We start from the raw sequence: 18,502 nt of genomic DNA on the forward strand, positions 1-18,502 counted from the left end.
ATATGTCGCCAAACGGCTATATTTTTATGTTTTCAGATTTTTTTTTTGAAACTTGAGTAGGTTAAGTTACAACTCCAAATTTTTTTATTCGCCAACATTTCTAAGGTATATTGAGATTTTGAAGGCTCTTTCGTCATTCATGCGAAAAAAATATTGCAAGAAATATATTAAATCCGTCATAATATTTATAAGTTGTGGGACATACATAGAAACATTCACCACATGTACATATATACTCATACACATAGTACATACATAGACACATGTCACATACTACTTATCCTTGCTCCTTCTTTACACACTCATACACATGACTCACACACACCCCTCCGCACACACACATTACTCAGCATTACATCTACACTTGTATTTATACATACATATACACAATTCTTAGAACCAAAAGGTTTGAGGTACTCATGGTCCAATAAATTGAGCTAGTCAGATCTTTGAAGCATGAATCTTGAAAGTTGCAAAGCAAGATAGAGATCTACCAAAAACCCATAAATGTGGGACTTCCCCTCTTCATAAACTTGAGCATAAATAATACCTCCCCTTCAATGAATGGTTTATCCAAGAGCAAGCTAATTTCAGCAAGGTGCTAAGGACTCTCTCCACTTCCACATCCAAGATTTTAGCAATACTCTAGGACCAATCAACAACACTCTTGGGCTTTCAACTTCTGCTAGCACTGAGAGATGCTTGTGGAAAACTTCGGCTAGCACCTTTACTGATGACTAGGATATGCTAGTGTTTTCCACAAGCATATCTCACAGTACTAGCCGAAGTTGAAAGTCCAAGAGTGTTGTTGATTGGTCCTAAACATAGATGCAGCTTTACTGATGACTAGGATATGCTAATGTTTTCCACAAGCACCTCTCAGTGCTAGCCGAATTTGAAAGCCCAAGAGTGTTATTGATAGGATATGCTAATGTTTTCCACAAGCACCTCTCAGTGCTAGCCGAATTTGAAAGCCCAAGAGTGTTATTGACCAAATCAATAACACTCTTGGGCTTTCAAATTCGGCTAGCACTGAGAGGTGCTTGTGGAAAACATTAGCATATTGGTCAATAACACTCTTGGGCTTTCAAATTCGGCTAGCACTGAGAGGTGCTTGTGGAAAACATTAGCATATCCTAGTCACTAGTTCTCTCTCTCTCTCTCTCTCTCTCTCATTGAATCTCTGGAGTTGTTCCCATAAGGGGTTTTTATGGGGGGTTTCAATGAAAAATCGAAACTCCCCAAGGCCACGTGAAGGGTTTTTGGGTTTTCACCCACCCAAAACCAAAGGGTTTCAAATTGAAACACCCCTAAAGGGGTGACCTTATTGAAAACCCACTAATAAAATAGTGGTGCCAAATCATCAAAGGCCAAAAAATGGGGAGAATCGTTCCTGCATCTCTAGCTTGTTGACCCCACCTCACATGCGCAATCTTCGAGTGGCTATTTCAGGAGTTTGGAGGTGGAATGTTGGTAGGATGATCGCTCATGTTTGGAAGTGTGATTTGCTGAATGGTTGTTGCCTGCCTCCTCTCCCCCGTGCCAACAAAATCTCACTGGTGAGTGCTTTTGCATGCAGGTTCGATACCAATTTTTTGACGTCCATGAATTTATTCACGAATTTCTGCATGCTTTTTCCACAGAGAGAGAGAGACAGAGGGGGGAGGCAATTGTTTATAGAATGTATTCCATCATGAATTTTTGTAGTTTTTTACTGCATGCAATCTGTGTGTGTGTCTCTCTCTCTCTCTCTCTCTCTCTCTCTCTCTCTCTCCCTGCTGTAGGCTTGAAACAATATGGAAGGTGATGCGGCCCCCCTGCAGGCCTGGAACAAATTAGTAATGTCCATGCATACATATTTGCACTTTGATACATGAATGTCGACTCCTCTAGAAAGTGGGGAAATATGCGTTGCTGGGAAATATTCTACATCAACATCTTTGTCAAAGCTTTTGCATGTAGCAAAAATGGATTTATAGCTACTGGACACATGCAGATGCTTCTAACTATGCCGGATTGTCCGTGCAGTTTTGTAGCAAGTTCCTTCCCCCAGAAAGAGCTCAACAGTCAACAACATAAGAGGTGGGTGGGGGGGAGGGATAGAGAGAGGGAGAGAGATCCTAGCGTGTTGTAGACAACTTCTGGGAATTGATGATCATCTTACATTGCTCTAATTCAATAATGTACTTTGTTGTGTGTTGTTAGATTCTATGATATTACTATGACATGGTAGCATGTTGTAGAGAATATAATTGGGATGTCTAGGCCAATAGTGGTAGACGATGAGACAATTAGGCTGACATCATCGAGACAAATATTCTTGAGGATTAGCACGTATAGCTATCTGTCTGTTCTTCAATCTTGAATAGAGAATCTTGCATACTGTTTTTGTCTTTTGATATATGAATTCATCAATGATTCATGCATGATGATAATTTGTCAAAAAGTGCAATAATGAGAAGGATAGATCAATCACCAATGTTTGTCCATAGTATTATTGTTGAAATATCACTTGTGCATTTGAATGGATGATGTATGACAATTTTAAAATTGTGTATTTGTTGGATGCTTCCAAAGACAATGCATTTTGGTCATGGCACTTCGTAATTATTTTTAAAAATGCTGAAATTTAATTGTTTTGTGAGATCGTGGGACATGTGCTACATTATACATTGCATGAATTCAAAAGGGAGAAACTATACTTTACTGACACTTGAAGCATGCATATAAGTAATACATTATATTTCTTTATTGCATGCGGAAACATGAATTGTGTAATTAGCCAAGGCCTATGGTGGCAGATTGAAAAATTTCCTTCATCTATCTCCCTATTCAAACGCACAATTTACTAGGTTGTAATTATATTTGCATAATTCATCGTTGTGTGCTATAGAAGTTTGCATCCACTTGTCTTGCAAATGGTATATTTATTGGAATTGCCTTTAGACTGTCATGATACTAAAGGCCATGCTTGCACCTAAGATACTAACTCGACATTTAGCTCCAGTGATATTTTGCAACATTCATCTTCTAGCAATTTTGCGTTTTAAATAAATATATTATCCCTAGTACCAATACTATCGTATGACATTTAGAGCCTATCATGGGACTCACACCTGTTATACATCGATTTTGCAAAGTTGGGCATTCTTTTTGCAAGGCTATGCAAGAAATGATATTTTTAAATATCATTGATTAGATTTGCATTTGCATGTAACTACTTTTCCTTTCTTTGACAACAATGAACTTTTTGCATTTAAAATTTCTTCACAAGACTGTCGCAAGGTGAGGACTTTTGAAAGACTAGATGACTCATTTGTGCCATCATCTCAATTGGAGGAGGAGACAAACAACTCTCCTTACAAATCTAGGATGGCCTTGTATACTTCAGCACACCCTTCATGATTGTCGTAAGGAAACATAGCCTTTTTTGCTATTCGACCATCTAGTCTTGGATTCTCCATAGTACCATTTTGTGGTGATCCTCCTCCTATGACTTCACTGAGGCCATGGCGAAGCATTTCTAGCCCCACTTTGCATAGCATTGCCATCGCAATGGTGTAGGTATTTCAGCCTTCTACAAGGCCGATGGGCCAGTCACATACTGGTCGCAAATGCACATTGCCTTCTCCTCACCATGATATTCTAGAGCAGTTGTTTCCCTTCACAAGCTTTGGATCAAGTGTACGTCCATCCACTTCCTATTGCAACAAATCACATGGCTAGGCCTCCTCCAATCAGTTTATCCCCTATACTTCTCTAAACCATGCATCATCACCTCGAGTTGCACATACGTAGAAATTCCACCAATCTAGAGATCGAGGGTTCACGTAGTAATCAGAAAGTGAGAACTTGGCATGCCCTTGCATGAACATTTTCTACACTACCTTGAAAATCAACATGACACAAGCATGGAGAGTGGTGCATTGCATGCGTTTGAAAGTATGGAAAAGTTGTGCTAGGTGGGCATCTATTTTCATTTCATCAACATGGACATCCTCTTCATCATCACGTATGAAAATCAAGTTCTTCTAGTACATGTAAATTACCATCAAGAAAACTATGGTATATTTTTGATAACTGCATCCATTCCCAAGGGGATAACCATAGCAATTCACAAAGGCAATGGTAGGAAAGTGACTTCAGGGAAGCATGTTTTGACATTCCAGTTTGGTGTTCTTTGGGTAGGCCAGGCAGATAAACATAAGCATCATTTCAACTGTCATGTTTTGATATTGAAATAGTCATTTCAAATGTACTAAACTTTGGTCCTCTTTCTCATAGGTGTTTGTTCAGCAATCATATGTGAACTTTGGTTTGTTTGTTGACCATTCAGCACATTGCGAATACCCTGCAAAGCACACCTCGAAGGCTTAGAATTTTTTCGAGTCCTTCAGCATTAGTTGGAATGTTTCTAATTGGTCAAAGCATTTATGACTACTATAAATTGCATGATGCTGAATGTAACCAAGAGAGGTGCAAGGCAGCTCTTGATTAACAACAACAGTTTTGCATGAACCATGAGTTATGCATTCAAATATGGGAATTGATGATCATATCTCACAAACAATCACATCTGTCAATTCTTTCCAATTCTATTAGTGTTTCTGTGTGCACATTTGCATATCAACATTTCATGAAGACACATGACTGCTTATTGTTGTTGTTGTTTGCATTGGCTTTATGAACAACCATCTTTGCTGCAAAAGCATTGTACTGCATGTAAATGTCTTTCTCATCAATGCATCAGAAAAATAATCATTGCATAGTTTCTAGCAGGTAAAATCGCGTAAGTATACCTGCATGTTCAAATCTATCTTCTAAACAGTAGGCCATGTTTTATATCCATGTATGCATATGCGTCTCATACAAGTCCTTTCAAGAGGAGTAAGTAGGTTAATGTTCTCTGCACTGAAGAAATACTATGCTTGAGGTGTATCTGCTCACGATTTGCACGGAGGTATTGATATGGTGTAGGTATGAAGTGTCATGAATCTCACTATTTTAGAATTGTCCATGCCTCACGCATGCCCTCTTTTCCTACATCTGGTTGTGTTCACATGCTGAGCTAAGGTTTTGCAGGATTTGCAGACGAAAGATGGACAGATACTTATCGGCCAAGAACAATATCCATTGCCCAGTTTCTAAGCAGGTTGTGGGGACAAGTGACCGACCAAGTTGACTTTTCCTATGCCCACCAATTGGGCGCAAATTGGGCACACAATGGCGGTGTGTAACCAGCCTGATTTTGGGAGAGCATAAGACGGAAGGTCATTTACTTTGAAGAACGAGAACGAAGTGATGAATGGAACGTTACGTTAAGATTTTAAAATGCTCAAAATCCCGCAAGCCAGGGTGAGAGAGAGAGATAGAGAGGTGCGAGTGTGCATGCGCCGATCAAGATTAAAGTAATGAGGGAGTCGCTGCAGACATTTGCGAGCCAGCAATACAAAACGTAAAGGCTAGCTCTACAGTAGCTAGTCAGTTCAATAGAAGGGTTGGTAGCAAAGTATCGAAGACATTAGATGATGATTGCGTATTGACAGTGTCATGAGAAAGTCCCTTCAGCGTCACTTGTCCACAAGCAACCTTATCTATCAACCGACTCAGAAAAATGAGGCCCAGTTTCAGGTATGATCTAGCGGTTGCATGATAATTAAACAAATGGCTTTCAGTTTTAGGTCCAAATCAATCTCTTGTCTCATGTGCTTTATGCCAATCTGCGTGATTGTTATCCTGGTGGCTTTAAGTTTCAAGTCCAAATGAATCTCATGTGCTTTACGCCAATCTACATGATAGTTATCCAAATGGCTTTAACTTTCAAGTCCTAACTGAATGATAATTACACAGACGACTTTAAGTTTCAAGTTCAAATTAATCTCATGTGCTTTACAAAAGTCTTCATTACTACGCACATCAAAGCAAACTATTACGATTTGCAATGTATGAAGATAAATCAGAGACGATAATCTAGAACAAATGAAAAAGAACAAGACATGGAGGGATGTTGCTGATTTCACAAGCTAGAGTAGGAAACTAGTGACTAACTTTTCCTTTCATCTAGGTTTCTGATTTAATGGAACTATCACTATAATATTTGGTCACATGCAGGTGCTCTTACAATAGAAATCTCTGATTTAATGGAACTATCACTGTAATATTTGGTCACATGCAGTGGAACTCTACATTTTGCAGCCAAAGTTGAAAGTGAAAATGAGCTGGTTATGGTGCTACTAAAGGACTTAGAAACATGCCTAACTTGGAATGTTAATAGGCTTTTAGGAGTGCAATGAAGATGGATACTTATGATAATAATTGGACAAAGCCTAGAATAGAAAACGGTGGAGCAACTGGAGAAGCAAAGCCTATGAATATGGAATTGGAAACCTCAAAGGTGAATATCATGGTTCTGTACGTGCCTTTTGTTTATGTGACTGAGTTAAGATGAAGAGCTTATGGCTTTGTACATAAGACTTGAATTAGAAACTATTGCTCACCTTTTTTGTGGTGCTTTAAGCAGAGTCACGGTGTAAGACAAGCCAACCGATGTGTTAGTCAGAATTTTGATTTCTTTTCGGTTTTAATTCATTAGCTTCATTTCTTGGTGGCCTATATTCATATATGACCATTATATTATCTTTAAGTACCTAATGTAGGTGACTTTGAACTATTAGTGAAGTCTTTTGATTTTCCCTTTTAGGTTGTAGTGTTGAGTGGGAGGCTTACTTGTCCCTAACATGTAGAGATGGTTGTGACTAGATAAGTATGTGTTGGATAAGTATCTATTGTACTTGTTCATGGTTGTGACAATTTGGTGTGTTTGCAATACATGCAAAAAGATGTAGTGAAGAAGAACAGTAAGAGAAAAGAGATTGTTGTAAATGAGGCTATTGTTGGAGGTATTTCTCAAGCTGATTTACAGAAAGTTATAGCGAAGGAATACAAAATGGCATTGTAGGATTGGATTACAAGACCAAAGATAAGAAGAATGTTGTTGAAGCATATGTATATGACATGCAAAATAAGGTATTATTGTTTTCCATCAAATTGCATGTGTGATTTGGCAGTTTGTTCTTGCAATAAATTTATTAAGCTGGTGATGCGCTTGTATGCTATGAACATGTTAGACTGTAAAGGATACTCACCTCATGCTAGTACTCGCAAATCCTTATAAGATCATGAATCTGGTGGTGATACTTATACATGGTTGATCTCTGAATGTTGAGTAACACTATTGTTCATTTTGAATGCTATTTTTAGATGTAGAAATTGGAATAAATTCTCAAGTGTTCCTAGTGTCACATCATAGGCATTGGGACGAAGAGGTTTGGTACTCTCCACCATGGGCATGGTAGGAGGTGATGTTGGGGCTCTTGCCTTTCTCACACAGATTAGGACCTGCTATTAGGAGTTAAATATCTTGAGGAGGGCTCTTAATGAAGGATCCTATGGTGGTGATGAAAACAAGAAAGAGAATCTTAGGTTTTGCATGTGGATCAGATACCTTTTAAGCATTCCTGGATACATTGATTGCTATAGTGCAAATAGCAAGGGTTTTTGTGTTTGGGGGGGGAGGGGGGATGTAAAAAGTGGCAAAGGGAGAAAGAGTTTAAACAAGAGTGACAACAAAGCTGCAAGCACACACAACAAACATATCTTCTTTAGGCCTTGCTGCCTCCCATCCACATTGTGATTTTTGTGTGTGTGTGTGTGTGTCTCTCTCTCTCTCTCTCCCCTTGTGTGTGTCTTGTTTTCTTCAACTAGAATTGAGACTTCACCAACAACAAATGAAGGACAAAATGCATGCTAAATGTCATACTGTTTCGTCTTCCTCCCTTGCACATCGAATCATCCTCATCACCATCACCATCAAATTCTACGCTTTGCTCTCACAGAAGAGCAGCTTCTTCTCATGGACCTAAGATCATCAACATGGCCGCCTGCTACTTTGAAACTTTGAGCAATGATGCCTCGACACCCTCATTTACTCCGAGCCCCTCTACTATTTTCCTTCATCACTCAATGTCTTCTGCAACATCCCCTTGCTCAAAGGACTACAATTTCTCCCTCTACAAAGCATTCCTTCACAGGTCTTGTTGTCAGATTAGTTAAGATAGTGCAGTCATCTTCAAGCTTTGATCAACATTGTCAACTTGATTTTGCTCACCTTAATACTGATCCTAGAGACATGGAACCTTGAGACTCTCAATCCGTTGTATTAGCATTCAACATACTTGATTGAGCATGATTCATTACTTCATTCTTCTTTGTGTTTCTTTGGCTTTGCGGTGTTTACCTAGTTCACTTTCAATAGCCCATTCCATGCTAGCAGTATATGAGGCTTTTCCATATAGAAGGCCTTCCTTGGCACATTGGTGTAAAGATAAACTAGGGTTTATAAAAGAAATCATAAAATGTATGACCATGACTAAAACAAAGCCTAGCATGGCACATTGGTTGCATTTATTGTAGGGACTCCATTTTTGGGCACTCCTACTTCTACATGTCGAAACATCATGGCATAAGAAGATGGTTGTCTTGCACAAACACAGGTTTGTCCAGCCTGGTTTGAGGTCGCTCTGGACAGCGTTGTTGGAGTGTGTAAGGTTAAAGGTCTATTGCAAGGGTAAAAGTATAGAAGGATGCAGATATTTTGAGTCCTAGAACCAGATGAAAGAAAGAGAATATAAAGATTGGATGAATCCAAAGACAATAATCAAGGCACAATCCAAAGATCTTGTACCACATGTAGCTCAAAAAAGCAATAGCAGTACATCCATATAATATGCCCAAATCTAGGCATGAAGACACTTGGGATGCTAGCCCATAACACACTTTGAGACTATGACTCAAATATACTTTGACATACATCAATATCTCTGCTCCAAAATCAATGGCATATGCCTCGTATATCCATGCATATAACGAAATCCATGTAGTAAATGTTGGGTATCATCACCCGAAAGTGCTATCATCCATCGGAAAGCATCAATACCTTTGTTAAACCATTATGGGCCTTCAAAATCCATTTCAGCCCTTTCATATAGATTTATTATAGCAGCATTAAAACATACATATGCTGCCTAAATATCACTCCAAAGCATGTACATTGGTTTTGGCAATCATCTATCAACCATAGAGCATTAATAGCATTCAATGGGAGTCTTTGAACACCATAAATCAATCTAGAAAACCCTATGGATAGTGGATACCCCGCTGTATACACAATTTAGACAATAGTAAATTGTCATAAGCTCTCACTTTGAAGCCTTTGAAATCTCTAGGAGTACTACCATGCATATAACAAAATCCCTGTAGTAAACGATGGGTATCATTACCCAGAAGTGCTGTCATCCATTAAAAAGCATCAATATCTCTGTCAACCCATTATGGGACTTCAAAATCCATTTCATTCCTTTTAGACAGATTTATTACAACAACATTAAAACATACATATTCTACCCAAAAATCACTCCAAAGCATGTACTTTGGTTTTGGCAATCATCTATCAACCATAGAGCATCAATGGCATTCAACAAGTCTTTGAAGACCATAATTCAATCTAGAAAACCCTATGGACAGTAGATATACCCTACTGTATACCCAATTTACACAGCAGTAAACTATCACAAGCTGTCACTTTGAAGCCTCTATGCAATCTCTGTGAGTATTTGTGATCTGCAGGTAATGTCTATGTCTGCCCTTTGCATGAAGATGAGCTATCCCAGCACAAAGCTTCCATCTTTCTTTTTGTTTTGTTTGGTTAATCACGAAGTATATATGTATGTTCAGCATATGGGTGAGCAAAACATGTTTCAGCATGTGCATGAGATGTCATGTGTGGACCGACCCTAAAATGAATAAACCCCACCAAATTTTTAAATAAAAAAAGTCATATTTTAAAAAATAAAACAGAAAAAACTCTTGCTTGGAGTTTTTTCTCATTAAACTTCTGTCGGTAAATTTGTGCATTGTAATTCTCTCGATGAAATCTAGTGTCAGGCAGACGAGCGCATACACAATGGCAATTGTGAAGGGCCCCTTCTCCACTTGGAAGACTCTGTATTTTTCATTCGTTTTCTGGATATGGAGGGCTTCAGACATGAAGCTTGACTGCAGCAGATGCTAGCGCTACTGTATCTTGCAAACGTAAATTCGTTTTTTGCATATTTCCATTGCACAATTCTTCGTTGTCATTTGGAGAGCACATGACACTCCCGATTGCACAACTTTTGCATCATTTAATTCTTGTTAGTCATGCTCAAGTTTTATTTGTGTAAATTTCCACGGTTTGATGCTTTGGCTTAAGCAAAGAGGGAGGCAGCTGGTATTGTATCCAGGAAGTTTTCAGTCACAACACCGTCAATGGATGGAGAGATTGGCCCATTCAAGGGAATCGAATCTAGTGAAGTAGATGACCACTTGTCCACTGCAGAGAAGATGAATGGATGCACTAGCAACTACATATTACACGGGGTAGAGAGAATGCCTTATGTCTCAGGTTAGTTGTCTTTTCTTCCATTGGTATAAGATTGGAAGCCTATGATACAACATGAGTCGCAGGAAATTAAATGTGGGATGAATACACAGGGGCCACATGTGAGGGTTCAGAGTTTCTTGCTACTAGAGAGAACTCTAAAGATATGGTATTATTCTATGACAAGTGAACTATCTCTTTGATGCCCTTTGAAAGTTTTGGCATTTTGTATAGCAATACTCTGCAGGAAATAATGTAAGATTTTGATGTTGATGGCTGGGTAGACAAGTTTAAGCAGTGCAAGAAGGAGAGGCCTACCTCCTAGGCTAGAAAATCATTACAGAGAGGTCCACAGGCAAAGCAGAGAGGATTCAAGAAAGAGTCGTAGGATTGAGCATACACATACGACATCAGGTGGTTGTTGTTATCATTGCATGCAAAGTTCTGATGCCTAGCATTGTTAAGGCAATTTTGAAATGATGGCTATTAGAAAATAACTTTCTTGAAATAACACAAGTCATATGTTATTTTTTCCAAGCAACTGGGACAATGGGATGTGGGAGTGGGATGATTCACCATACCATGAAACTTCTCCTAATGCATGGGCATAATGAGACACCAGATTCCAGAAGAACTCCTTCACGTGATACCGATAGTATACACTCCCCTCAAATAACTCCCATGCATTACAAGGCCGACAGGTCTTCACATGGAATGTCTCCCATACATGACAATGAGGACAGATATTCACGAGGAAGGGCCACTAGAGACATGACTAGGATGCACCTTACTCTTGAGGAAGAACTCCTAGAGATGCTAGGATCGATGAAGGAACTACACATGGAAGGGGTGAGACACCTTACGGGGGGTTTGATGATAGATTTGATAGACTTAGGTCACCATCTCAAGTTTATATCCCACCATCGCCAGCTAAGTCTCACATCATGGTCTCTCCTTGGGAAGGAGGAGACACCCCGTATAGCAGAGGTATTTTAGTTTTTATTTTCCCCGTGCAGCATTTGATTGGCTTTTAGTGTCCATTGGAACACTTTTGTTTACTTCGGTAACTTTTGTGTTTGCAGCATCACCGTCTCCATGGGACAAATATTCTCCATCTCCATAACCCATCAGGGCTGGTGGGCAGCCCCCTAGAACATCTTTTACTCAAGGAAATAGGAGATCTCATCATTTACAGTTTCAGTCATGAAAAACAGATTATGAAGAGGTAAGGAATATTTCTAAACTAGGATGAGTCTCCTTTGCACTTTGATAAGTTGGCTATCTAATAACAGGAGCGATAATTTACTGCAGTATTTGTTGTTTCATAAGAGAACATTTGTCAACCCTTACATTCACTTTGGCCACAGAATCTGTAAGCAACATAAATGCAGAGGTTCATTATGGATATGTGCCAAGTGGAAAAGAGTTTATTCAGCAAGGATTAGCCAATGGGTTCCATGACGTTGACGTTGTTTTTTATAATACTCGAAAATCATAATCTGAGTTGTTTGATATCAAGTTTGATACACATGCCCTTCCTATTGCACTTCCATAGGGTACGATGGCTCCCATTAATAATCTCAATACATTGTTCCATTCTGAGGCTTTCTGGATGCTCATGCTTCTTGTATCAGTAAACCCTCGAGTTTTAGACATAATGAGGGGATATTGGGCGCAAAGACTCTTATGGGAGATTGGGGGTTATGTGACACTATATCCACCATTGATTGATTGGCAAGATACCTTGAAGCCACATTTCTTTGAAGATGAGAAGAAATTACATGGCAATATTGACACAATGTGGCTGACTTTTTGGTCTCTTGGAGATCAAAGAAGGCAATCTTATTTAAACGAGTTGTTGATCTAAGCTACTCTATGGCTTAAGCAAGTTTTTGGACAGCTCAAGTTGTGGATTATACTGTGTCTTAGCTTCAAGATCTTGTTTCAGTGGGGTATACCCAACCAAGAATGTTCACTCTTGAAATTGATAGGGGGAAAGCCCTGACAGACCAGTCAGTACGTTGGGAGTTCGTGCCTCTCTGGCACTCCCCTCCACACACCATGGCATGGTTGAAGCTTCAACAATAGGCTTTGAAGTTGGAAATTTGCTTAGATGGAGAAAATTTTACAGGATGTTGTCTTGATCATGTTCTGTGATTGGCGAGTTAATAAAACAACACTTGGATGGAGAATGCTTTATGGAAGAATTTTCAAAACTGTGGTTATACTTTCTGAACAAAGTGATCCAGCTTTTGGAGTTGAAGCAGTTGAAGAATGGAAAGCATAAAAGTGAGTGAAAGAAATACTTTTTACCTCAATGCGGATATACATGCTGAAAATTATCAGGACATTCAAATAGCTTGTGTTGCAGTTCATATCATTTGTTCATGAAGATCTAATCCATAAACAAAATCTTGCCTTGATGTCTTGGGAGGATTTTTAGTTCACAGATTTATGAATGACATAATTATTGAGAAATGAAGCTATTGTCCCGAGGGGGGGGCTTCTCATTGGGTTTCTTGAGAGACATACTAGGATGCCTTCAAAGACATGCTATGTGTCAGCAACTGAAAGCAACTGAATAGGAATGGATGTCTAAAGTAGGCCGGTTTTTGGACACTAGCTTCATTATACAAATTGCCAAAGAGTGGAGTGATAGAAACTTGCTTTGGTGATGTTGAATATAGGACAATTAGAGGAGAACGACTTTATTACCAGAGAGTTGTTGACCCATGAGCCATGAAAGCATGCTTGGAAGATGTTGACCCATGAGCCATGAAAGCATGCTTGGATGATGTTATAGATGAGGAAAAAAACCCATTAGCCATACTCTTGCCATTATTATAGCATGCCAATAAATCTTCTAGTCTTGTGGAAACTATGAGACCTGGAGACACATCAAGTCCTCCAAAGTGAGAAAATTCTTGTGAACAGCAGCTACCAACACTTTGTGTCTTAACCATTTGAATTTAAAAAAAGGCTTAATGAGATCATTCCATCTATATACTGTGCGATAGCCTGGAACCCACACCAAACTCTTGATCCTCACATAAAATCTACATTAAATGAAATTAAAAAATAGGAACATGATATTTTTAAAGTCAAATTTACAAAGGAGTTAATTTTCAAGGCAAAAAGTTGACAAACTAACCTTTTGCAAATTCCAAAATTTAGTTTTATTGGCTTGCACTAAGTTCCAATAATTCAAAATAATGTGATCTTTAATAAACAAGAAGTCCTCTGCTTTTGGATAATGCTCAAAGATCTGAGAAAGTCGTCTGCAAAAGAAAAAGTGATAGTTAACAAACAAAACCTACTTGATATTGGTTTTGTGACAACAACATCTAGAGGGAATGTTTGGGATATATGGATCATGTATTTCAATTGATATTAATCCCTTGGTGACCAAAGAGTTGAATGCTAATAATTGGTTCTACAAAATTTGGCAATCACAATAGAGGTAAAAGTTTAAAGAAGTGCCTATTCGGTAGTGCTTGAAGCTCCTTCGTAAGAAGAATGGGTGGTAAATGAGGCTTACCATAGATGATCTCAAAGGGTGCCTTACTAGTACTAGAGTGCATCGTATTATTGTATGCAAACTCTACTAAAGGTAAACACTTTTCCCATTCTCTTTGATTATCAAAGGCATAGGATTTCACAAAGGTCCAGAACAGTAGAAGTAGCACTTTCACTTTGCCATCCGCTTGAGGATGATAAGAGGATGAAAAATTTAATTGAGTCTCGAGTTTCTTGAAGAGATCTTGCCAAAAGAGGCTGGTCATGCGGGGATCTCGATCACTTATAATGGACTTAGGAATGCCATGATGCTTGAAAATATGAGCAATGAATAGCTTAATCGGCTTTGATTGTCTTTTGCACAGGTATAAAGTGAGCTTGCTTACTGAACCTATCAATGATAGTCCTGATTACATCATTGCCTGGTTGTGTGCAAGGAATCTCCATGATAAATTCCATGGCTATACTTTCCGAAGGCTCATTGGGAATAGGTAATGGCTTTAGTAGATCAGGTGATTTATGCATGTCATACTTTACTTTTTGGTATATCTTGCACTTGCGGACATATATTTCAATGTCAGCTCTAAGAGTGGGCCAAAAGAAATATCTTTCTAATGCTTAAGTAGTGTGTAGAATACCCCTATGTGAAGCATATCAAGATGCATGTGCTTCATCCATTACCTTGTGTTGCAATGGTAATGCTACACAGATTTCTTGATGATGATACAAATAACCATCTCGAATCGAGTAAGGTGTAATTGATTGACCTGAGTTAAGTTGATTCCATATGGTTGAGAATTAAAAATCAGTTGTATACATTTTGGGTAAATCCATGAGCTCTTTATGGTAAATAGTTGTGATTTCATTCACTCGAGGTCACCGTGATAGAGCATCTACTACCACATTCTTAGTTCTAGATGTATGAAGGATTTGGAAGTGAAACATAGATAAGAAATTTACCCAACACATTTGTTTCTCTGAGAGCTGCTTCCAAGTAAGGAAGTATCTTAGACTTTGGTGATCTATTTTAATAACAAAATGAACATAAGCCCAAGAAACTTCTAATTTCATGTACAAAAGTAGGTGTAGGCCATTCAACAATGGCTCGAATCTTCTCAGGATCCATTCTCACCAAATTTTGAGAAACGATATGGCCTAAGTAATGAATTTTTGAAAGGAAAAATTCACTCTTCTTAGCACTGACCTGTAGTCTATGCTTGCAAAGCTCTTGAAAAACAATAGATAGATGTTTTCTATACTCTTCATCAGATTGTGAAAATATTAGAATGTCATCAAAGAAGACACATGTGAACTTTGAGTGAGGTCTGAAAATTCTCTCCATCATTCGATTGAAGGTGGCGAGTGCATTAGTCAAACCAAATAGCATGGCTAAAGACTCGTATAGTCCAAACATTGTACGAAAAGCTGTCTTATGAATATGTTTAGGTGCTATCTGTATTTGGTGATAGCCGCTCTTGAGATCAATGCGAATAAAGATACTAGCCCCTTGCAACTTATCAAAGATATCATCTATCCTTGGGATAGGAAAACGATTCTTGATTGTGATCTTGTTCAAAGATATGTAGTCTATGCACATACAAAAAGGACTGTCTTTCTTTTGAACAAGAAAGACTGGAGAGTAGTATGGAGAAGATCTAGGTTGAACTAACCCTTTTTCTGATAGCTTGTTTACTTGTTTTAGGATCTCCTCTTGCTAACTTCCACTTGAGATCCTCTTGCTAACTTGCACTTACTCGGTAAGGCAGTTGGTTAAGTGATGAACTGCTTGGGATAAGATCAATTCAAGATCAATTGTGTGATCTTCCGGGTGCTTAGGAGGTAACTCTCATGGGAGTGAATCACCAAAACAATCTTCATATTGTTTAACAAAATCATTTCTGGCACTTGATCAATTAAAGAGAGGGGTTCTTTTAAAGTCAGAGACTTAGAAGCATTAGTTGGTATTGTGTGTTCATTAGAGGCATCAAGTACCCTTGAATCATTAGCTTCTTTTAACTCTCTTACAAAAATCATGTACGCAAAAATAACTTTCTTCATTTCTTTAGAAATGCTAACATGACTAACCATTGGCATAAGCCAATCTCCAGCATCAGCAATGCATATTATGTTTTGACCCTTGAATTGAAATGCAAGGGTCTTCTTAACAAAATCGGAAAGAGTTCTAATCTTGTAAGGCCAAGGCATGCCTAAGATAACATCACAGTTACCAATGGGTGCAAGTAGAAAAGATTCTTGGTTGCAGTCATCCCCAATTCTAAGATTCAACTTCCCTTGGATATAAGTAGAATTTGTTGTAAGTCCTTCGAACCTCATCCAATTGGTGTTCCCAAACAATCTGGTGGAATTTGTAGCCTTTGAATAGTATCTATTGACACAAAATTATCTGTGGACCTTGGATCAAAGAGTATCAAAACTCGTTGATTGTTGAGTGTCCCCCAACCCTTTAAGAGTTGTCTCTTCTTCTCATTTGAATGAGTGTTAGCTTGCACATCTGGAATAGAATTTGAGGATGGCGGAAGAGAATCTTTAACCACATTTTCTTCCTTCCTTTTGTGAGGACAATTAGGCTTCATATGCCCTAACTTACCACAAAGAAAGCACCTTCCCTCCTCTTTATACTTTTGTATCTCAGAGGGTGAGAGATACTTGCGCTTCTTCTTGTTACCCCCTAGCTTTGATATTGGTCATGGGTAAAGGTAGGTCTTCTTTGATTAGTCCTGTCTCTTGGTTGATCATAGAGGTGCTCTTTTCTAGCTCTATAAGAACTCATCTCCAACTTTGAGATGTACCAAGTGTATGCAAACTTTCAGCTATGATGGTAGACTCCATTATGCGAGATAAGGTTTCATGTGGATATGCCTTCATTGTTTTGTGTAAATGAGGGAGTAGGCCAGCTTCAAACTTCATTTTCTTCTCTTCATCGTTGATCTCCATGAAAGGAGTAACCTTGAGAAGAGTGGACCAAAACTTGTCCACATAACTAGTGACCTTCTCATGCTTTTTCTGGCCTAGCCAATCCCACTCCTTAACATCATTCTCAAAATCAAGAGGCAAGAAATGAGCATAAAACCTCTTCTTGAACTTTTCCCAGGTTGTAGGTTTCCTTCCCTCCAAAATGAGAGTCAACCACCAATTGCTAGCAGTGTCTTTCAAGTGCATGCCTACATGCCTGAGCTTGGACTTTTTCTAAGAAATTACCATAAGAAAAAGTAACTTCAAATTTCTTGACAAAGGCTAATGCCTTAGCAGGATCTCTCTTACCAGAGTAAGTGTCAAATGTATGTCCTTATCCCCAGACTTGAAAGTCTTAGTCTTCTTAAGCTTACTCTTCTTATGGTCCCTCTTTGTCCATTTGCGAATTGCACGAGACTTAGAACCAAGAGAGTAGGAACTAGAAGATGATGAGGAGTAGGGGAGGAACTTGAGTAATCAAGGGAGTCGCTAATTGCTTAGGAAGATGACTCCCTCCTTATTCGCCTTACTCGAGGTGAGGTCTTTTTACTCTTCTTGACCCGAGAGTCCTTCCTTCTAAAAAGTTTCTTAGCAATTGGATTCTTTGCATCTTCACCATCAATTGGTGAAATGGTGTTTCCTCTAGTATCACCATCTTTTGGAGGATTTGGTCCTTCATAAGTAGCTTCTTTCCTTGCCCTTAAGCTATCAATCAATTGACGTATTTTGGGAATCTCCAAAAAGCTATGATACTTTGTCAATTGAGCCTATAATTTCTCACTTGTAGGAATTCATCAATTGCCATATTTACCTTCTTCTTGCAAGAATCGCCTTTACTTTGAGAAAAGTAAAGAGACTTGCTCTGATACCGCTGTTATAAGATCCAAGATACACGCTCAAATTTCTTATATACTTAAAAGATATGTGATGAATATTATGGTGGCACAGAGAGAGTTAGAACAAATGAGAGAAAAGAAAGATGTAGAGAGAGAGAGATAGAGAGATTGATGACACAGGAGGGGTTGGAAGATGGGCTAGTCCCCCCCTTGTGGAGTTATATTATTGACAAGGAGCAAGCTCCTCCCTTACACATAAACCAATTATTAACTTGTAGATCTTGGGAATAAGATCACGGTTCCTTGCATGGTATACAACCAGCTAACACTTGCACAACTTGGAAACTGGCACCTTTTGATCCTTCTTGAGTCTCTCCTTCTCTCCTACACAATATGTGTAGGGATATCCTCTTGGAGCTTGATTTCAGCAGAGCTTCCGCAACACTTGCACCTTCTCTTCTCTTCTTGGAACTCGATTTCAATAGAGCTTCCACAACACTTGCTCCTTCTCTTCTCCTCTTGGATGCATGCAAAGTGATGCTTCCTTCACCTCCCCCGCACCCAAGGAGAGCCTCCTCTTTTATGGGCTCCAAGAGCTTATATTCTTGGAGAGAGACTTGAGTGCCAAGATTGGAAAGGTTGATCTTCATGCAAGATGTGGCTGTTCCAGGACCTACTTTGTAGCACCAATTTCAAAATA

The sequence above is a fragment of the Lygodium microphyllum genome, chromosome 3, assembly GCF_053477565.2.
Source record: "Lygodium microphyllum isolate KBCC chromosome 3, Lygodium_microphyllum_v1.1.10, whole genome shotgun sequence".
Lineage (NCBI taxonomy): Eukaryota > Viridiplantae > Streptophyta > Polypodiopsida > Schizaeales > Lygodiaceae > Lygodium > Lygodium microphyllum.